Below are 21,909 nucleotides of genomic sequence, written 5' to 3'. Positions count from 1 at the left end.
GCTAGATGACTAAATCAAACAACAACGAGGCCTCTCATCTGTTTATTACACACCAACTATCTACCCATGTTCTACCCAACATATTAGTAGATAAAAATATACATTTTTATACATAGTTTAAAAAACCTGTATAGCATGCTTTAATCAATACATATTCCACATAACAGATGAGGCACACACACACATAACACGTATTTCATAGAGAATAAATCATATCTATGAGATAGAAGAAAGTGAATACACATTCACACACATAACCACAAAATTATACACATAATACGTATTCCGTATAAAATACTTCATAATTATGCGTTAGAAGAAAGTAACTACACACTCACACATATAAACAACAATATACTTAATACACTCAAATTATACTTGTATTATTATCGTATTTATGAAAGGTAGTATACACTCACTTGATCAGAAGATGATCGGACAGCACTACGGCTTACAGAAGTAGTAATCCTCAGCAGATCTGGAAGATCTCTACAAAAATCGAACTTCTCGCGGACAGAGCTTCGGCTCGGGAATCCCACTTCTCGGGATCTTCGGGATCTCGGGACTTGCTTCGGGGCTCGAGAATATTACCGGGGCTTCGGGGTACTTCTGGCACGCAAATCGAGGTAAAACGGGAGAGAGAAGAGAGAAAGGTAGCAAAGGAGTCGGCTGCCTTCGGATCCTATTTATAGAGGCTGGAACCTCGGAGTATGCGGGGCGTACGCCTCGGATCGTCATGGCTTACGTATCTGAAATACTCGAGTGCGAATGTCGACATACCTCGGTGTACGCGGGGCGTACTTCGGATGAGTCCGATGACTCGTCTTCAGATAATACCGGGATTTAATAATTAAATTTAATTATTAATTATTTAATAAACTTCGAAAATTCATATCTTCTTCATACGAACTCCCTTTTCGACGTTCTTTATATCCACGCGAAGGTGAGACTATGCTCTACAACTTTCGTTTAGACTCCGTCGGCTAATTTTGACTTTATTTTTATTAATTATTTTTAGTAGGCCGGGACAGAAAAACTTCGTTATAAATTCATAACTTCTTCGTTTGACGTCCGTTCTCGCCTAACTTTTCATCGCTTCGATACCAACAACGAGATCTTCGATTCTCGTTTAGATCGATCCGACTAAAAACCGCTCGATCTCAAATCGAGTATTTCGGGCTGCATACCGCTAAGTCGAAACTTCAGAAAATCATAACTTCTTCATACGAAGTCAGATTCTGGCACTCTTTATATATTCGGAAACCTCGTTTCAACTACTACAACATTATCCAAAGATATCAAGTTTATTTTACACTTAAATTTTGATGCTCATTTTATTCTTAATTAATCAAATCACATAATTAAGCAATTAAGCACAAAACACATAATACTCAAATAATATACTTGTATTATTTCAAAATGGGTTACAAAGGTTAACCTAGACTATTACATCAACGAAAATGCCTAGCATGGAAACGCGGGCGTTACAATTTAGTATTTGGGTTATGCTGATATTTGGGAGCAGATTATTGATCAACTATTCATTAGACTGTGAGGTGAGTTTTCCTCACTGCACTTGTGGGTCGAAGGAACCAAGGTCGGCCGAATTAGATTGTTATCTTGTTATACTTTGATTGATGATATGTTGAGTATGGGGTAGATCTATATAATTATATGATAGTTGTTGATATGCATAGACCGGTGGATCTGTTGGAATACGTGTGATTTCTGTTTCCATGATTACCTGTCTATTGAATATGTTTGTTATCTGTTATGTGTCGACATATTGTGTTGGATTGAGACTCTACTACTATGTGCGTGAGTCAACATATCGAGGGTATTCCAGTCTGATGACTGAGTGAGCCCGTTGTATATTGGTATTCCAGTCCAATAACTAAATGGACCTGTTATATATTAGCATTCTAGTTCAATGAATGATTGTGCCAGGGGTAATCAATCCCGATGGCTGTGGACCCGTGGGTATTCCAGTCTGATGATCGATTGGACCCAACATGCTTGTTTGTATATGATACGTGTATTGTGTGGTGGTACGAACTCATTAAGTGTTGGCTTACAATTTTAGTTTTGTTTTAGGTATTTCAGAGGACCGTGGCAAGGCGAAGGCGTGACCATCCACATCTTGGGTTTTATGTTGTCGATCTTGGGAGACTCTGTTTTTGAATAATCTTTTGAGAACAATTGTTATGTAAATACTTCTTTTAGTAAATGGGTTGTTTTGAAAATTTTAAATTTGTTTTGATTTTTGAGACGTTACAAGTTGGTATAAAACCCTTGGTTTGAGCGAATTAGAGGAACATCTATGGGAATCCAGTCTCAAACTAAGGAACTGCAAAAGTTTTAAAAATTATTTTCAAAATTGTTTTAAAAAATAATCAAGAAAGGATGTGATGTGTACGATCAACTGGAGGCAGTAAGTAGACCCCAAGTTACCGCACTGTTATTTGATATTATGTTATGATAGAACATCATGCTAGTGATAGGCTAGGGATCTTCAAGAATTGCATGCTAGAATTACCTGATATATGATACATGATATCCTAGGGTTCCTTCCTTATATGAAATTGACATCAATACTGTAGTTGCTTAGTGTATGCATCAAAATTATACATAACTAAGATTTTATAGCCTGAGAATGTTTGATTTGGCCTTATTTCATGTTCCTTGTTTGGTTGTGGGCTTCAGGTAGAACCAAGTATTCGACAGTCTATATGATCCAGTGTTATATTTGAATTATGATTAGCATACACGAGGGTTGCAGGGTTGGTGGAAGTTTCATGGATGAGTTATGTGGGGTAATCCGACCAGTCGAGGGATGTTTAGCCTTTCTCTAGGAAGTGAGAATAGGGTGTATGCATATTCTAGTGTGTGTTGTTAGGGTTGTTGTGATGATCTTTTGAGACATATACAGGTAGGCGGGGAATGTAGTATGGGCTCGTACTACTAGAAGCGCAGGACCCGTATGCGTAACAGGGAAGTTACAACCCCTAGGTTCTTGATGTGGATTGGTTCCTATGGTGTGATATGCGTTCTATCTGTTATCTCCCTGGTTTATTTTTAGTATGGTATTCACGAGGGGATCCGGATCAGGAGCGAGCGGCCAGGATAGGCTAGGGTTGACTAAGGATCATTTCATGGAGATGATTCATGCTGAGGTTGTTTCTATTATCTGGGGGCCGATGCCGGAGTTGTTTGGGTCTATCAAGAACGCAATGATGCAGTTATTTTATGATAAATATGTTGCACTTGCAGAGACTACTACTGCTGTAGCCACCACGGCCAGTTGTTACTATGGGGATTAGAGGGGGGGAGGGCCTTCCAGTATCGAGACTTTGACAATACGAAGCCCCCGGTGTTCGAAGGAGTCCGAAAATCCGATCATATCCATGAGGTGGTTGTCTGACGTTGAGGGATGTTTCTTTATGTGTTCCTACCCAGCTAACTAGAACGTCAAGTGCGCTCTGAACCTTCTTCGGTCCGAAGCGAAGGATTGGTGGAGACTAATTACTAGTTCATACACTCCAGAGCAGAGAGCTGCAGTATCATGGAAGGAGTTCTCTGAGATGTTTGGCTCGAGATATGTTTCGTTGGTGGAGAGGGAGAGGCTGGCTTGGGGGTATTTGGATCTAATGCAGGGGACCGATTCGGTGACAAAGATCACTAAGATGTTTATAGAGAGAGTTATGTTTTCCCTGAGTTTGCTGCTTCTGAGAAACCTCAGATGACCCAGTACTTGAGCATGCTCAATATGGACATCCGTCTTTTTGTGTCTACACAATGTTATGGTACACTGGTGGAGTTGTAGCAGGCCGCTAGGCGACGGGAGATTGAGATGGAGCTCCAGAAAAGGGAGCAGATATAGGCTTCAGTGCAGACGTAGCCTACGGCGGAGCAGTTTAAGGCTGCTGGTATGAGATTTGGGAGTTAGAGGGCCCGCACTTGTGGCACGTGCGGAAAGGTTCATGATGGGGCTTCCCGATCTTCTTCTGGATGCCACAAATATGGCAGGCAGGGCTACATTACGAGGGATTGCCATCAACAAACTCCGTTACCCATCACCAGGATTTGCTATCACTATGACCAGGTGGGCCATGTGAAGGCTAACTGTCCCTTGCTTGCTACTAGACCAACGGAGGCTCTATCGTCGGATACTCTGAGGATCACTGATGGGAGCCAGGGTAGGGTAGAGCCCTTGAGGGCTCGAGGTCGTGCTTTTCAACTCACGGAAGAGGATGCCAAGGAGACACTAGACGTCATTACTGGTATGTTTCTATTTATCATCTTGTCAATTATATCATGGTATTCTTATGTTTATGTTATATAGGTACATTCTTAGTGAATTATCTGCCTAATCTTGTCTTATTTGACTAGGGCGCGAGTTGGTCCTTCATGTCTAGATCTTTTAGTATGGATTTTGGTATCACCCTTAGCGAGTTGGAGTGTCTGTTGTGGATTTCTATCACCAAAGAACATGAGGTTTCTGCATCCAGAGTATATCAGGGTTGTGTATTAGAGATCTTCGGGGTGCCTTATATGATTGATTTGATCCCTATTCCCATGGGGGATGTATGCATGATAGTGGGGATGTATTGGCTGAGCAGGTTTGGTGCCATGATCGACTGTGAGGATCAGCGAGTGACTGTTAGAACCCCAAGTGAGGGAGAATTGGTCATCTATGGAGAGGGTACCAGGGTTGTATTAGGGTTTTGTTCGGCAACCAGGTCTCGAAAATGTATTCCACATGGGTGTATGGGTTATCTCGTATATGTTTGATACTCGGGTTAGGAAGTAGGTATCGTTTTTTGATGTGTCAGCTGTTAGGGAGTTTGCCGATGTATTCTTGGAGGAGTTACTCGGCGCGCCTCCTGAGAGGCAAGTCAATTTCAGGATTGACATTACCAAGGTGTCGTACCGGTTGGCACCACCTAAGATGCATGAGTTATCCTCTCAACTTCAGGAGCTTTTAGGCAAGTAGTTCATCAAGCCGAGTAGTTCGCCGTAGGGAGCACCGATATTGTTTGTCAAGAAGAAGGATGGTTCACACCAGATGTGCATTGATTATTGGGAGTTGAACAACTTAACAGTGAAATCATGTATGAATCTCCGGTAGTACCCTGCTAATCCCAGAAAACTCCTGATGTTTGAGGGAGATTTCAGAACATCCCACTGCATGACTGCCTCGATTTTGGCTGAGTCGACCAAAATCCCCTCCTGGTTAACGAGATGTCCGAGGAACTAGACCTCTCGTAACCAAAACTCACACTTCGAGAACTTGTCGTACAACTGTTCCTGTCTCAAAACTCCCAATAACTCCTTGAGGTGCTCCTCGTATTGCTCTCGGGTCTTGGAATATACCAAGATATCATTTATAAACACGATGACCGAGCGGTCATGCATCGGTCTGCAAACCCGATTCATCAAGTCCATAAAAACTGTTGGCGCATTGGTGAACCCAAACGGCATCACCACAAACTCGTAATGTCCATAACGAGTCCGAAATGCGGTCTTCTCCACGTCCTCCTCTCTGACCCAAACTTGATGATACCTAGACCTCAAGTCTATCTTGGAAAACCAAGATGCGCCCTGCAACTGATCAAAGAAATCATCTATCCTTGGGAGTGGATAACGGTTCTTCGTCGTCAACTTGTTCAACTCCCTATAATCAATGCACATTCGGTGTGAATTGTCCTTCTTCCTAATGAAGAGGATCGGTGCTCCCCATGGAGAACTGATCAGTCGAATAAATTGCTTGTCCAACAGTTCCTGCAGCTGTGATGACAGCTTCTGCATCTCAGGTGGTGCCAATCGGTACGGCGCCTTGGCGATAAGGGCCGCACCTGGCACCAGGTCGATCCGAAACTCGACCTTCCTCTCCAGAGGTATCCCTGGTAACTTTTCTGGGAGCACGTCAACAAACTCTCTAACCACTGAAACCTTTGAAACTTGAGTCTGATCCCTGACCCGCGTATCCACCACATACGCAAAATAGCCCACACACTTGTGTTGAATATACTGCCAAGCCCTGGCAGCTGAATAAAACCCTGATCCCACTCTGGTGCCCTCGCCATATACAATCAGTTCTCCCCCACTTGGGGTTCGAACTACCACCCGTTGACCCTCGCAATCAATCGTGGCACTGAATCGACTGAGCCAGTCCATCCCCTCAATCACGCACACCTCCCCCATGGGAATCGGAATCAAGTCTATCGGGAAGGATACCCCGAAGATCTCCAACTCACATCCTCGGTAGACCGAAGACGCAGAAACCCCGTGTTCGTTGGCGATGGAGACTCGCAACGGACACTCTAGCTCGCCTACTAGCACACTAAACTCCCTACTTAATGTCTGAGATACAAACGACCGACTCGCCCCCAAGTCAAATAAAACCAATGCATGCAAGGAGTTCACTAAAAACGTACCTAAGCACATGTATAAACAGATAAGCAATAAACATATATAATCAGTAAGATAAAGGATAGAAACACACCAACAACCACATATGGTGCTGCCCTGGCCTCCTCAGCGGTGAGCTGGAAAGCGCGCCCCTGATCCCTCGGGGACTCTGCTCTACCTGACCTCCCGTCCATAATCCTCAAAGTAGCTAGAGTGAGAGCCTATGCCGGCTTAGCGGCAAGCAACGGACAGTTGACCTTCAAGTGGCCAGCCTGATCACAGTGATAACATAACCTCTACTCGGAACCGAGGCGGGCTGGCAACAATCCTTCGCATAATGCCCCTCCTTGCCACACCTATGGCACCCACTACCAGCTCAACACATCCCATAATGACCCCTACCGCACTTTCCACAAGTACGGCTCTGCTAACCCCCAGTCCAAGAATCAGCGGTCTTAGACCACTTTGGCGCTGGCTACGACTGTATCGGGGCATGGCGCTACTCCCTCAACTGCAGCTCAATCTCCAACTCACGCCGACTAGCGGCCTCCTGCAACTCCAGAAGAGTATCACATCGCTGAGTAGACATAAACTGACATATGTCAGTCTTGAGCATGCTCAAAAAACGTGTCATATGAGCCTGCTCGGAAGCAATCTCTAGGCAGAACATCGCCCTCTCTGTGAACATGCGGGTGATCTCCGTCACTGACTCCCCGTCTTGTCTCAAACTCAAAAACTCCTGAGCCAATCGTTCCTGCTCAACCCATGGAATGTAACGAACGCAGAACATATCCCTGAACTGCTCCCAAGTAACAGTGGCTCTTTGATCATCAGTGTGCGACCTAGTCATCAATCTCCACCAGTCCTTGGCCCCAGACCTCAGCAGGTTCAAGGCACACCTGACCTTCTAGTCAGTAGGACACGGGCAAGCAAAGGAACACCCTTCCATATCAGAAACCCACCTCATGGCCTTGATGGAATCCTGAGTCCCATCAAATGTAGGGGGATTCGTTTTATCTAAGTCCTTGTACTGGAAGCCCCGACTGGCTCCTACTTAGGATGAGCAAAGGCGGGTACCCGCCTGATTTGGCGAGAACCGGAACCGGAACCAGCGGTTCCTAGAAAGTTAGAACCGAAACCGAAACCGTTCTAGGCAGTTCTTAAATGTTTGGAACCAGTCCTGGAACCGGCGGTTCCAGTTCCGGGAGCAGGTAACCCGACACATTATTTGTGTTAACTTTTTTCGACAAAACCGCAATTTAGTTTGATCCAAATCAAATCAATTCGGACCAAAGACGGACAAAATCAGACCAGTATATTCTAAACCGGTCTAAATAACATACATTTATATGAAATTATATATATATATATATATATATATATATATATATATATAAGCCGATTCTGGCGGGTACCCAGCGGGTAGCGGTTCCGAAAAAATGAGAACCGGAACCGGAACCGCTTAAGGCGGTTCCATAACTTTAGGACTCGGAACCGGAACAGCTTAAGGCGGTTCCCGTTCCAAAACCAGCAGTTCCAAGGTGGTTCCGGTTCCGAAAGCGGGTACCCGGTTCCGATGCTCATCCCTACTCCTACTCCTCCTCTTGCCGTTGTTACAGCTGATGCGACTGCAGCGGCAGCCGTCTCTACAAGGGCTGCGTATCGCTCGTCGAAGTACTCAACCATGGCGGTCTTAATAGACCCAAACATCTCTGGCAGCTATGCCCGGAACAAAGTGGCAACCTCATCATGCAGGATCTCTCGAATCCTGGCGTCTTGCTCATCTGTACCCATCTGTATCACAACTTAGGGTGCTTCCAGCCCCTCATAGCCACCCTCTCCTGATCCTGCCACAAAGCGTCTCGTAACCACCATTTTGAAAATATACCAAAAAATATATCATATAATCCACATAAATAACAGGAACCCAACTCCCGACTAAACTCTAGGGATTGTGACTTCCTTGACACGCATATGGGTCCTGTGCTTTCAGTAGTACGGGCCCATACTACCTTCCACACCTACCCATATTTGTTTTAAGTATCACCACAACACCCTAACAATATACATAAACATAGCGAGCGCTCAATCCTCATTCCTAGACGAATTCTAGATATCTCAAAATTGGCCTCCCGACCTCTCACAACCCACCCATGAAATTTCCACCAACCCTACAGCACTAGTGTATGCTAGCCATACATAACGCTGGACCCCATAGACTTTCGAATATCTGATCCTACCTTAAGCCCCCAATCAGACAAGAACAGAACATAAGGCCAAACTGAAAATTCTCAGGCTATAAGATCTTAATTATGTATAACCGTGATGCATACACTAAGCAACTACAGTAATAATGTCAATCTCATATAAAGAAAACCCTAAGCTAGCATGCATCATGTAATCAGGCAATTCTATCATGCAGTTCTTGAAGATCCCTAGCCTAATACTAACATGCTGTTCTAACATATCATAATATCAAATAACCGTACGGTATTTTGGGATCTACTTACTAGTTCCGGCTGATCGTACACCTTGCATCCTCCTTTGATATTTTGAAAACCTTTTTGAAAAATCATTTTGAAAATCTTTTCCTTGGTTTGAGACTGGATTCAAACAAGTGTTCCTCCAATTCACTCAAACCAAGGCTCTGATACCAACTTGTAACACCCATAAAAATCATGCCAAATTTAAACTTTTAAAAACATTTCAAAACCATTAATCATTACAAAACTTGTTTTCAAAATGTATAATATCATAGTATCCCAGAAACATAAACATAAATATGAGGAGCTGTACGATCACATCTTTGCCTTTCCACGATCCCCTGATGTACCTGAAACAATAAACTGAAACTGTAAGCCCAAAGCTTAGTGAGTTCCTCCAAAATACCAATACACCGCACATAACACATATACAAATAACAACATGCATTGGGTCCACATCTTTATAGACCGGATTATCCCTAGGTCCACAGTGTGAGTCTGGATTGCCTTCCAGGCCCACAGCTCACATCTGGATAGCCACCGAGCCTACAGTACGAGTCTCCCTTAGCTCGTATCAAGAATGCTCCCGAGCACACAATACGAGTCTGGCATGCCCCACCTGGCCCTCAGTTTGTATCTGGAATGCTCCCGGGTTTGTTGGTTACCGTACGGACTAGTATCACCTCAACCCATCCCACATAATATGTCGACATATAAAACAACTAATGCACATACAGATAATCACATAATACTACAGGTAGTCCTACCAACGTACCTAATTGGCATAGCACCTAACATGCAACACTAACTCATACTCAACATACTACCAACTACTAGGATATCATATCACTAGTACAAAAATGACCTACGGACACACCATAAAAGTGTGACCATATGCGTATAGTGACATTTTATTTTTTCACTGAAAGTGTGACGGAATGTGACGTCGTCGTATGGGTCTTATAGTCACTTTAAAATATAGTGATCGTATGATACGAAAACATGTGACCGTATTATAAAAATGTGGCAATTGGGTAGGGAATTTTGTTCCTAAAATCAATCATTTTATCCAATATTGTGGCGTAAAACCGTTGGTAGACACATTATTTAGTAATTGTAGTGATTGTATATCACCAATTGGCAACATACATGTTGTTTCCATGTAGCGTTTTGCTAATAAATTGTCACACAATTTAAAGTTTATTAAATTAACCTATTGGATATCTTTTGCAAACATACAATTATGGTGAACATTATCATGTTCACTAAATGACCACATGTAATTAATTTCATAAGTGACGATTTGCTAATAATTAGTCACAAAAACAGTCTTTTACTATGACTATTACATATTGTATAGAGACACAATTAAGTGAACATTATCATAAGTATTATAAGGACACACATTTTATTGAAATTATGGACTTAATATTAGCTTACGACCATATTTATATTACTTATCATGACCGACGATTTCATTCAGACATATAAAAAGTTATAACTATGATTATTTTATATCATTTTGTCATAGAAAATCAATTAAAAAAATTGATTTATAGATACAATGGTGTGACTAACATTTATACAATGCACATAAAATATTATAATTATAGTGTAACTAATATTTATAGAAAGCCACATGAATTTTGTTTGATATGGTGTAACTAATGTTTATGTAAAGTTACCATAATAAATGGACATATTATCCATTTTATTTTCAATTTTTTGTAAAGTAAAAATAACAATAAACATTATAAAACTTAAAACGAAAAAGATATGAACATTAATAAAAGAAAGTAATACATAAGTTTTCAATTCAAATACTAAAGGCGTTGACTTGTAATCAAAAGATATATATATATATATATATATATATATATATATATATATATATATATATATATATATATATATATATATATATATACTAGGTGTAAGACCCATGTATTATATGGGTTTATTTAAAAAAATATATATATGAAATTTAAACAATTTGAAAAGTTTGAATTTATAAGAAAAATAAGAAAAATTTTGAATTATTAAAATTAATGAGGCTTTAATGTATTGAATACATTATATATAAACCATTTCTAATAAATACCTTACATATTAAATGTGAAATTTTAATTTAATAAAATGAAAAATACAATAAAATGACATGTGTAAAATAGAAAATTCAAAAATTCTAGAAAATGTCATGTGTACAAACGAAGGAGAAGAAGACATGTGGCAAAAAGTTATTTATTTATTAGGGATGATAAGACTTTACACATAAACTAAGAATTACATCTCTAACATTTTTGTTCTGTTCACCTTGCTCCTTGCCTTCTTCATACCCTCTAACGTTGTATAAGTTTTCTTTTTCTTCTTAGTATTCTCCCATCTTTTTCTTCCCTGTTTTCAATATCTTTAAAAAAAAAGTATAACTTTGGGATAGCCTATTTTCCTCTATTTTAGTATATAATTAAATTGACACTGAATATTAAATGTAAACATGAAAAGAGATACATGTTAATGTTACTCACTCTTGTAATTGAAGCTCCATCAGTTGAAGTTAAGACAAAGACACAGATACTGACAATAGATAAAATTGTACAAATGAAACTTACCTGATTGTTAAAAGAAACTCTAGTTGCTAAGTGGTCTAAACCTAGACAATGATACATGGAAAAACTCTTGTTTAGGAAGAAATGAAGATGAAAGCTCTAGTTAGGAAACGAGCTAAATAAAATAAAAAAAATTATTGCAACTAACACTAATGAGACAAAAAAAAACAACTAAAGGTGAGTGTTTTAATTATATTGTATACCTCATACAAAAAAAAGGAAACAGACCAATACTTAAGTAATGATAAATCAATCAAGAAAGTTTGACATATTAAGAATAAAAAATAAATGCAACTTACATTGTTACTGTCAAAAGCAATCATATCACCGAAGGACTCCTGAAAAAAAAGGAAAAAACCTGTCACGAGAACTAGTTTTACTTGATAATAAAGAAAAGAGAAAAATACAAAATGGAAAAGTTGAATAGAACCTATAACCTGATGAGACACAATATTGGGTTTCATTTGGATCAATTGGTTGATCAATATCTAATGGGGTTGCATAACCCTTCATTTTAAAGCCACCTGATGGTGACATAAGCTCAAAATTTCTATCCATGCAATCCCACTCCTTTCCCTATAATCAACCTTCGTTTATTGAGGTCCAATATACCTCAATTTTCTCTTCTTAATTATTGGAAACAAAGGTTAAGTACATTAACAAATGGTAATCCTTCGCTTTTTCAAAGAAGATAGGCTTTTCAGATTGTTTCTAAAATTGAGAACCATGTTAAAATCATAACTCTTACCATATCAGCCTCATAACCATCAATTGATCTTTGTTTTCTTATTTATTTTCCGCATAAGATTAAGTCTCTTTCAATTTACTTGCATATTAACATATATAAAGCACATAAATTAGACTTAAAACTTCACATAATAACAAAAATAAGGCTTAGGGCAAAGAATCAGTCACATAATAACAAAATAAAAGTATAAAAGTTAAAGATAAAGATGGGAGAGCTAAGAATCGAAAAGATTGTTTGATGTTTTTCTAAAATATGAAGACTTTGTACATGAAATTGAGGTACTTTAATTGTTTTTTCAATTTAATGTCACAGAAATATTAACACCAGGTTCATGAAGTCGTGACCACACAAAATGAGATAAACGTAGAGAACGAGAGAATAACTTTATAAACACAAAACAACCAAATAAACCAAATTCAAATAACAAAAACCAAAAAATGAATATATCTTAAAAATAATACCTAATCGAAGATTGGAACTCGAAGTCTTTGACCTTATCGTAATCGTTTGAGAAAGTGTTGGCAATCTGTAGCAGAGGGGTGGGCGACGTGAGAGATGGCGAGGTGTTAGGCGTTAGGGGTAGCGTATTCCATCATGTATTCTTGTGGGATATGTTGTGAAGGTTGTCGATGGTGAGTGGCTTGTGACTCTCAGATGTGTGAGATGCAAGGTTGTCATGAGTGGATCGATAATTGTGATTCGACCGACATTGTGTATGGCCGAGCGGCCGACGATGGATATTAGGTTAAAGAGAAGATAAACGGTCGAGAAGAGAAGGAAGAGCGTATCAGCCTATGGTCCAAAACTGAATTTGGTCTAAAAAGGGGGGAATTGAAATTGGGAAGGGGGAAACAAAAATAAGAGTGGTAACATGAAATTTTTGGAAGTTTGTATAAAAACTAAAAATTTCAAACGCTCGAAGATTGTGCTTGAGATATATTATTAAATATATTTTCCATAAATTTAACTCTATATATATATATATATATATATATATATATATATATATATATATATATATATATATATATATATATATATATATATATATATATATATATATCTTTTTAAATATACAAGGCACTTAAGTAGAGAATATATAATTGTTCGAATTAAAAATCAATTTCAAATATGTTTTGCTAATCTTTAATACGTCACACACAAAAATATACCTCATATTTAGGTTTGCAAGATCATGATCATAAGATTGAGATCGGTTGTCAAGATCGGAATCTTATGTACGATCATTTTGGGTTAACAAGATTATAATCGTAAGATCAAAAGCGGGATAGGTTATATTGGGTGATGGTGGGCGGGCAGGGGAGTGTGGCGTAGATGTATGGCGATGTGGGCAGTATTCATGCGGGTAAGGTAGAATTAGGTAGATTAGTGGGTGGGTATGGAGTGGGTAGGTTAATGCTTGTGGATTTATGGCTTATGGCTAAGGGCTTAGGGCATACATTTTATAACTTATGGCTTAGGGTACAGGCTTTAGGTTTTAAGACTTATAACTAATGGCCTATGGATTAGGGCTTATGGCTACTAGATTAAGACTTAAGGAAAATGACTTAAGGTTTGTGGCTTAAGGCATAAGGCATAAGGCTAATGATTTAGGGTTTATGACATAAAGATAAGGCCTTAGGGTTTGCATATTAACATTTATGGAATAATGCTTAATGATTATAGCTTATATATATCAAGGATTGGTGCTTATAGAGTAATGCATGCAGTTGTGGGTGCGAGTGTTAAGGTGACTGGATGAGTGGGGTTTGGTAGGTGTAAGGATAGGTTGGGGATTTAGGTTTATTGTAGGTTTGGTTGTGGGTATGGGGTAGCCCATGACACTTGGATGTCAGACCATAGGGACAACCCGTGGCTTTTCAAGGAAAAACCATAGGGGTAGCCCATAACACTTGGATGTCAAACTATGGGAGTAGCCTATGGCATTTCAGGGAAAAGACCATGGGGTAGCCCATCGTAAATGTATGTATGATATGTGGTATTTTGGGGAACTCACTAAACTTTATGCTTAAGGTTTTATGATTATGTTTTAAGGTACTTCCAGTTCAAAAGGGAAGAGACCGGCTTGATCGCAGCACATCCACCCATGTTTCCGCATTATGATGATTTTGGGATTGTACTATGATAATTGTTTTCTTATAAGGTACTTTTGAATAATTAGAAAAAGGATAATGAATGTTAACTTAAAGATAATTAATGTTCTGGTTGAATTAAAAATGAATTTTTTACTTCATAATTTAATCATTAAGTCATAATCCATAAGCCATAAGCCATAAGCCATAACACGTAATATCTAAGCCATAAGTCATAAACTTTAAACATTAATCCATAAGTTATATGTGACAACCTGAAATTTCCATTCTGAACAAACCATATCAAGCCAATAGAAGTTAGAACAGTTACAGAGAAATTCCAGACTTTGGGTATAAGTTTGAGTATTTCAGGTTTAACACTTAAGGAGATATCAGGAGAGTGGTTGCACTAGGGTTTTGTGCAACACTGTTATTCCAATACTTTATGATATTAGAGTTCATTCCGGGAATAAAATATTTTCTGCCAAAAATCTCAGGACTATATATAGAAATCTGAGTCATATTCATTCATTAGTTACATTTCCAACTAGAGAAAAGTCATTTTCTCTCTCACGGATCTTCGGGTTTTTATCCCAAATCATGAGTACCCCTCTCTAGTTGTTTTATATAGCTTAGATTGTGCTTATAACATCAAAATACCAAGATTTAGGAGTTTATCGCCCAAGAACACTTGGAGAGTAAACTCCTTTATAAGGGCCAAAGTGTGCCCAATGTCCCTCAAAGCCTTGGAAATGAACCTAGAAGCTACCACTTCATGTTTAGACCACAAAATCATAACAAAACTGCAAGATTCAGGAGTTTACCGCCCAAGAACATCTTGGGGAGTAAACTCTTATATAAGGCTTATATGATGCCTAGTCCCTTCCACTTGTTAAATAACGAACTTAGGCTTGTATATAGATGTATTTATGACAAGAAAACATCAAAGAAACACCAAAGTTTAGGTGTTCACGGCCCAAGAAGTTCTTGGACCGTGAACTCCAAAAACAAGGACCAAAGAGTGCTTTTAACACTCCTAAAGCTTTGGACAATTACCTATATTTACTCCTAGTTATTTGAGGGACCTTAAAACATCATAAACCCCTCCCAAAGAGAGATTACGGTCGTAATCTCTAAGGGAAAAGGCTCTTGGGCCGTAAACATGAAAGAAGGGCACCAATGTGTGCCTAAGGCCTTCATTAGCCTTAGACAAATGTATAGAACCTATCCTACATGAGTTTGGGACTAAAAGCACAAAAATATCTACTTCCATATGAGTTTACGGCAGTAAACTCAAAAGGAAATGTCCTTTGGGCCGAAAACTCCTAAAAAGAGTGTTTTGATGCCCTAAACCCTTCTAAGGATTAAACCACCAAGTCAAATTGCTTCTAGAAATCATTTAGGACTTCAAAACACAAAATGACACTAAGTCTAGGAGTTCACGGCCGTAAACAGAAGGGTTTACGACCATAAACTCCTTGTGTGGGGTTATATGGAGAGTAAACTCAAGTATAGGGTCCCTTGGAACCCTAAACTCACTAGCCTTGTCCCACAACAACTTAGATGCAATCCTTAGGGCTTATAACACTTATATAAAGTGTTTATTATGTTCTAGGATGTCTTAACATTATCAATTAGTAGTTTAAGACTAACTGGATACATATATGTGGTATTATATGTTAACTAGGGTTATAAAGTGTGTTTAAGACTTCACTTGTCACCTAGCGATCCTACATCTTCAGTTCATCCGTACCACTCACTATAGGTGAGTTCATACCCCTTAATCAATGTTTTAAATGATTTTAAATGCTTTAATGGTGGGGGGGGGGAATACAAGTAGAAAACAGCATGTTATTAAATCATTCATAAGTATTTTATAACTGTGTTTTCATTCAGCAGATTTCACATACTACAAAATGTGATGCATGAAATGGTTTTCTGTCTTAAAAATACTTCGTTATCAAATGTATTACTTTTGAAATGTTTATTAAAATGACATCAAGTCATTGTTAATTATTGTTCAAAACTCTTAGATGTTTTACAAAAACCATTTTTACCTTCTGGAACCAAACTATACTTATACACATATGATCTTATATATGTATTGATGTCATAGTTTTCATCCTTCATTCAGTTTCCCACACTCTTGTGTAGCAAGGGTGTATAAACTTACTTGAACAACCAATTACCTTTTAGTTAATTATCATAGGGATAGTTAGAAGATACAAAACATTATTCCTGTTACAAGGAATCACACAAGAGTCCGTTCATTCATGAGTCTATACCAGTACATTACATGATACATGAGTACACTTACATATGCTTACATGATACATGAGCACATTTACCTAGGCTTACATGATACATGAGTACGTTTACATAGATACATTTACCTGAATACGCTTACATGAATACCATACATGAGTACTATTACATAGATACATTTTCCTGTATACACTTACATGGATACTTGTACCTAGAGTTACGAGGAAGATTTATTAGTACCTTCTGTGTAAATTTTCCTGCCTATCCCAGTTCAACGGGATGTCTAGACGGGACTAACCATTCCGGAGCCTAGCTGTTAGCACCAGTGGGCGATGAATATCTACAGATGCCTACGATTACTACTTATATTAGGAGTTAGCTACGGGACTAACCATTCCTCGAGCCTATTGTTCGCTACAGAGGTTGATGAACATCTACGAATGTCTACGGTTAATACTTATATTAGGAAATCGTTTACGGGACTAACCCTTCCTCCCCCTGCTGCTGCTACAGAGGACAATTGGACAATCTTCGGATGTTCATTAGGTTATACATTTCGCTTACCGCGATGTAGTGTTAGTCCTGGTACCAAAGGATAACACTTATAGCATATCTTTTTTCTATTTTACTTTATTTTGTGACACATTCACATAAACGAGGAGTTAGACTAATTACTGTTTGTAATAGTCAAAAAGGAGGAAAAACTATCATTTTTATAACAGAACATTCAGGTCTTGGTAGAAGACTGTCATATCATTTTCCTATTTTACTTTATTTTGTGACACATTCACATAAACGATGAGTTAGACGAAGTACTGTTTGTAATAGTAAAAAAGAAGGAAAACCATCATTTTCATAGTAAAACATTCGGGTCTTGGTAGAAGACTACATTTCATACTAGTAGGAAATAAAGGATTTTCTAGGGTTTTCAAGCTTATATCAATTGTTTCATTTAAAGATTTACAAGACATTCATAACAGCTTTCCAAAACAAGACAATGACACTTAAATACTTATGAATTCACTAGCTTTAGGTTGATACTCGCTTTCAAAATAACTTGTATTCTCAGGTCACCAGTTAGACAGGTACGGTGGCCAGGCTTTTGAGAAGACGGAGCACAGTCAAGACTCATCTTATTTTGATTATTCATGTTATTGTTGTACATTATGAAAGAACACACATGTATTAAAACTTTACTATTAATGCAATGGATGATGTTGTTGCTTGTTTACTACTTTACACTGTTATGATACTTCACATGACGTCCTCCACCCCGGAACGTTTCCGCCATTCTTGGTTTTGGGGTGTGACAGATTGGTATCAGAGCATTGTTTATAGTGAATTAAGTATATCAACTCATAAAAGATATACTAACTATAAATACAATGGGATTAAAAATACTTTGTCTAAGAGTTTATACTTCTAAAAATAATAAAATATTTAAGTAAGTATACGTGCCTGCATTCATACTAAAATCCATGTCACAATGACAAGAACAAAAAGTATTGCGATTGTTGAATATCACAGGTAAGCTCGGGGGTGTATGGTCAGTCTTGGGAGTGGCATAGCCTGATCAACTATGCTGGTCCGAGGAGTGATTAGCACATGCCCAAGAATGGTTGTGATATGGAAACAAGTCTAAAAACTTACCAACATTCCCACAATGAGAGCATTATAACAGAACCTAAGTCTAAAATACCATAGGGGTGTTTTGTGTTACTATAAGTCTAAAATAACACAATGAGAACTTTATACTTGAGAACTAAAACGGGATCTTCATTACTAAGTTGATAGTTGATAAGTGGATACACTAAAGTTATATGTAACTAGGATGTTATAGACTTAGAATCGGTGAAATTTTTGCTTTACCCCTATTCCTTGTGAATTTGGAGTTGAGGTCACTTATTCGAAGGCCTATCCTGTGTTGATTACATATAACTTGTATGCACTTTACAAATAGCGATGTAACTAATGAAGATTTCCTAAATAATTATCTAGATAGTTCGTCTAATAATTATTTTCTTACCCTAATTCTCGCGTAGATAACATGGCTGGATTCCATCCCTACGGCAACCTGTTCCTTCCGAACAAAGTGATTGCTGGAGGGTTTGGAGAAGAACCATATAATGATCATCCAATCCCTATGAATGATCACCATGCTGACGACCTTTCAGACGGTGCTATCTCCGAACCCGAGGTTGAGAACATACCCCAGGCACCTCCCTTTCCAATTCCTAACCCTCGTCCGACTTTTCATGTCCCGACGCCTTCATGGGTGGAATGTCTGGAAACATGGAGCGAAGATCAAGATCAACCTATGTCGTTCAATGGAGACCAAAGTTTCTACAACATAAGTAAAGGGAGCCCAGCAGACAGAGTTCTACCAATTCTGATCCATAGAGTTGCCCGAAACGAAATTCAGGGCAGGACAGCTCTACAACGTATCACAGAAGTTGATACAAATAGAGGAATGCATATGCTTCGTACCAGTCGCCTTAAACATGCTCGTGAGAGGTCTGAGAGAAACCATGAAACCCTGCTGCAAGCACTAGCTGAAACTCGAGTCGGAGTCTTAGAACTTCGAGTACGCCAGAGAGTGTATGAAAGACACCTACTTGATGTGGAACGCCAACTGGCTGAACTGAGAGTTCACTAGAGGGATGACCGTCGCTAGTAGTAGATACTTTACTTTATATTCTTTGTTAGAAAGGAATCGTGTTCCTGTCTATGCCCGATGTGGCATTTTCTATGAAACTATCTTGTACTGTAAGTACTTTAGTTAGGTCTTTATATTGCCAGGAACTATCTTCTCTGGATATGATGTGAGACCTTTTTACAAGGTCATTTTCCCGAACTTGTACGTCATGAATATCCAATATATTGACAGTCGGCTAATTTCTGTGTCATTCTTTATTCAAATACTCTTATCATACTTTCATTAGAGACTATTTGAAACATGCCCTAGTCAAGTCATTGGACTATAGCAATTTAACTCCGGAGACATCTCCAAGTCTCTTTTAAATGGTTGGATCACGTTATTCGCCAACCAACGATACCTCGGTTCGAACGACAAACGTCTTGAGACCATTGTACGAACTTACTTCCGATCCTTGCTAAGACTGCATCATAGGGATGTAGGTCAAACCTTCGTGAACATACTTCCATTCCGTACTAGGACTGCATCATAGGGATGTAGGTCAAACCTTGGAGAACATACTCCTATTCTTTACATGAGCAATCGAACTACGTCTAGGTTCAACCATTTTCGCTCACAAATTCATTTTCTTTCGGTGTAACAGAATCATGTCACCCAAGAAAAACGATCAGCCCATCAACCAAACACCAACTCTTCAGATTGATGCAGCTACCTTGCAAGCTGCAGTCTCGGCTGCCGTGTCAGCTATTCTAACCCACCTGAACGCTAACAACGCAATTGTTAGCGGGATTGTTATCAATCATTCCAATCTAAGTAACAATCAAGCACCGCAACGAGCAACAAACTACCACGATACCCCGAGTCCCAAAACCAAGAGTAACAAACGGAAGTCTTGGACTAAATCTAAGGACAAGTCGCTTCGAAGGGCGAAAAGGAAACAACCACCAGTAACAACTTTCACAGCCACGACACCTGTACCTCAAAATACCTTTCCTTCTAGTATCCAAATTGTCCCTAAACCAGCCAAACTTTATGCTGGAAATCTCCCAAAATGCACCCAATGCAGTTATCACCACTTTGGACCTTGTGGAGAGATGCATTACTCAAACTGCAACAAAAAGGGGCACACCAAGCGTTACTCCAAGAGCCTAACAAGGCCAAACAACCAAGTGCCCAGCACCAGTGTAAACCAGGCTTGCTACGGTTGTGGCAAGGTAGGTCACTACAGAAGGAACTGCCCTGAGGCAGCAAATGCTGGCACAGACAGAAGTATGCTACCGACCACCACCGCAGGAGAGTCTACTCCAGACCCACGTTAATGTGATTTAGGCGTTTCATTGTAACAGACTTAGGAACCATCCCAACACTAGTGCAAATAGAGTCTTATCTTTTGCAGGATCCCGTCCGTTTAGGGATGCTCTTGCTGCGTATACTTGTCTTTTGTAGTATACCTTGTTCGCAACAATAGTCTTGTAGTAAATCCAAAGTACAGTAACTCTGTTAAAAGTTGCACTGTTGTGTTTTGGTCTGTAACGCCTTATGTTCAAATCTAATGTATTTAGTTTCCATATGTTTCCGACTTTATCATACGAATCGAGTAAATTTGATCCTCGCAATACCATCTCCATACGTACATCTCTTTCTCAGTGATCGTCTTTTAGCGAAGCCGTCATATCAGAACACCGAAGTACCCATGCAAGGAGTACCTTATAGTTCTTTTCCTTTCCGAAGGAATCCCCACGGTATCACACGTATAGTACGTCAAGTTCAATCCAAAAGATTCATACGGTCGAGCTATCACTGAAGTATGTATACATCAGAGTATTATATAATCAAGGTTCTACAAGTTTAGAATTGATGATTCCACTTTAACTTCTTTTCCTCGATGGAATGTGAGCTTAAAGAAGAATCAGTTATTCGACTACTTTTTCAATTTTTATTATATACGACTCGTATACACGAGATTGTGGTCGTTGAACCATGTATGAATTCTAATATGAACTTCAGGACGGAGACTGCCCAAGACTACGAGTAATTGCATTTGGCATGTGAACAAACTTAGAACCCAGTATGACTCTTATAACCAGGTCGCCTTACAGTCTAAACACCTACGGAAATACAAGAACAACCCGGAAAACTCAACAAACTACTCAACAATAGAATTGGAAGACTAGGTTTCTCACCCTCGAGAGCTCTAGTCTTATTCTTACCAGAAGTCGACGGAGTGCATCCTATGTACCTCGACGACCGGGGACTTCATTAAGATTTCCTTTAGAACTCATTATCTCAGCCTCGCATAGATGAGTTGATTGAGTAAACACAGGGAAAGAATTACTTTCAGAAATGGACCTAAGATCTGAATATCACCAGTTCAAGCGTTAGGGAAGGATGTCCTAAAGACTACCCTCTGAACTCGATGCGGACACTTCGAGTCTGTAGTGATACCCCTCGGATAGGACCAATACGCCCATAGTATTCATGAGCTAAATGAGTGGGGTACGTATTTCTTACTGGGATCAGTTCGTCATTTCTCCATGTAATGACTTACTTATCTACCCTCGTAGTAAGAAAGAACCCATGGAAACATTACCCTCGGAGATACTTTTCGCAAAGTTCTATGAACAAGAGTTTTGGAATTAAAAGTCAA

General features: G+C 39.1%; 1 long non-coding RNA gene across 2 annotated transcripts; it reads right to left on the bottom strand.

Annotated features, from left to right (window-relative positions):
• Window positions 1-11,062: 11,062 nt before the first annotated feature.
• LOC145097156 (uncharacterized) lies at window positions 11,063-13,120 on the bottom strand. Of its 2 annotated transcripts, XR_013704264.1 has the most exons (4): window positions 12,710-13,120; window positions 11,938-12,211; window positions 11,800-11,838; window positions 11,063-11,544 (listed from the first exon to the last, which is right to left on the bottom strand). It is a non-coding gene; the product is annotated as an uncharacterized LOC145097156 (long non-coding RNA). The 2 variants fall into 2 exon arrangements; XR_013704265.1 differs by lacking the exon at window positions 11,938-12,211 and having other exon boundaries at window positions 12,710-13,116.
• Between the last annotated feature and the right edge of the window lie 8,789 nt (window positions 13,121-21,909).

Source organism: Lactuca serriola, chromosome 4 (genome assembly GCF_051521515.1).
Source record: "Lactuca serriola cultivar US96UC23 chromosome 4, Lser_US96UC23_V15, whole genome shotgun sequence".
Classification (NCBI taxonomy): domain Eukaryota; kingdom Viridiplantae; phylum Streptophyta; class Magnoliopsida; order Asterales; family Asteraceae; genus Lactuca; species Lactuca serriola.
Note: the sequence above shows the minus strand (reverse complement) of the source record. Positions and strands in the feature narration are given on the sequence as shown.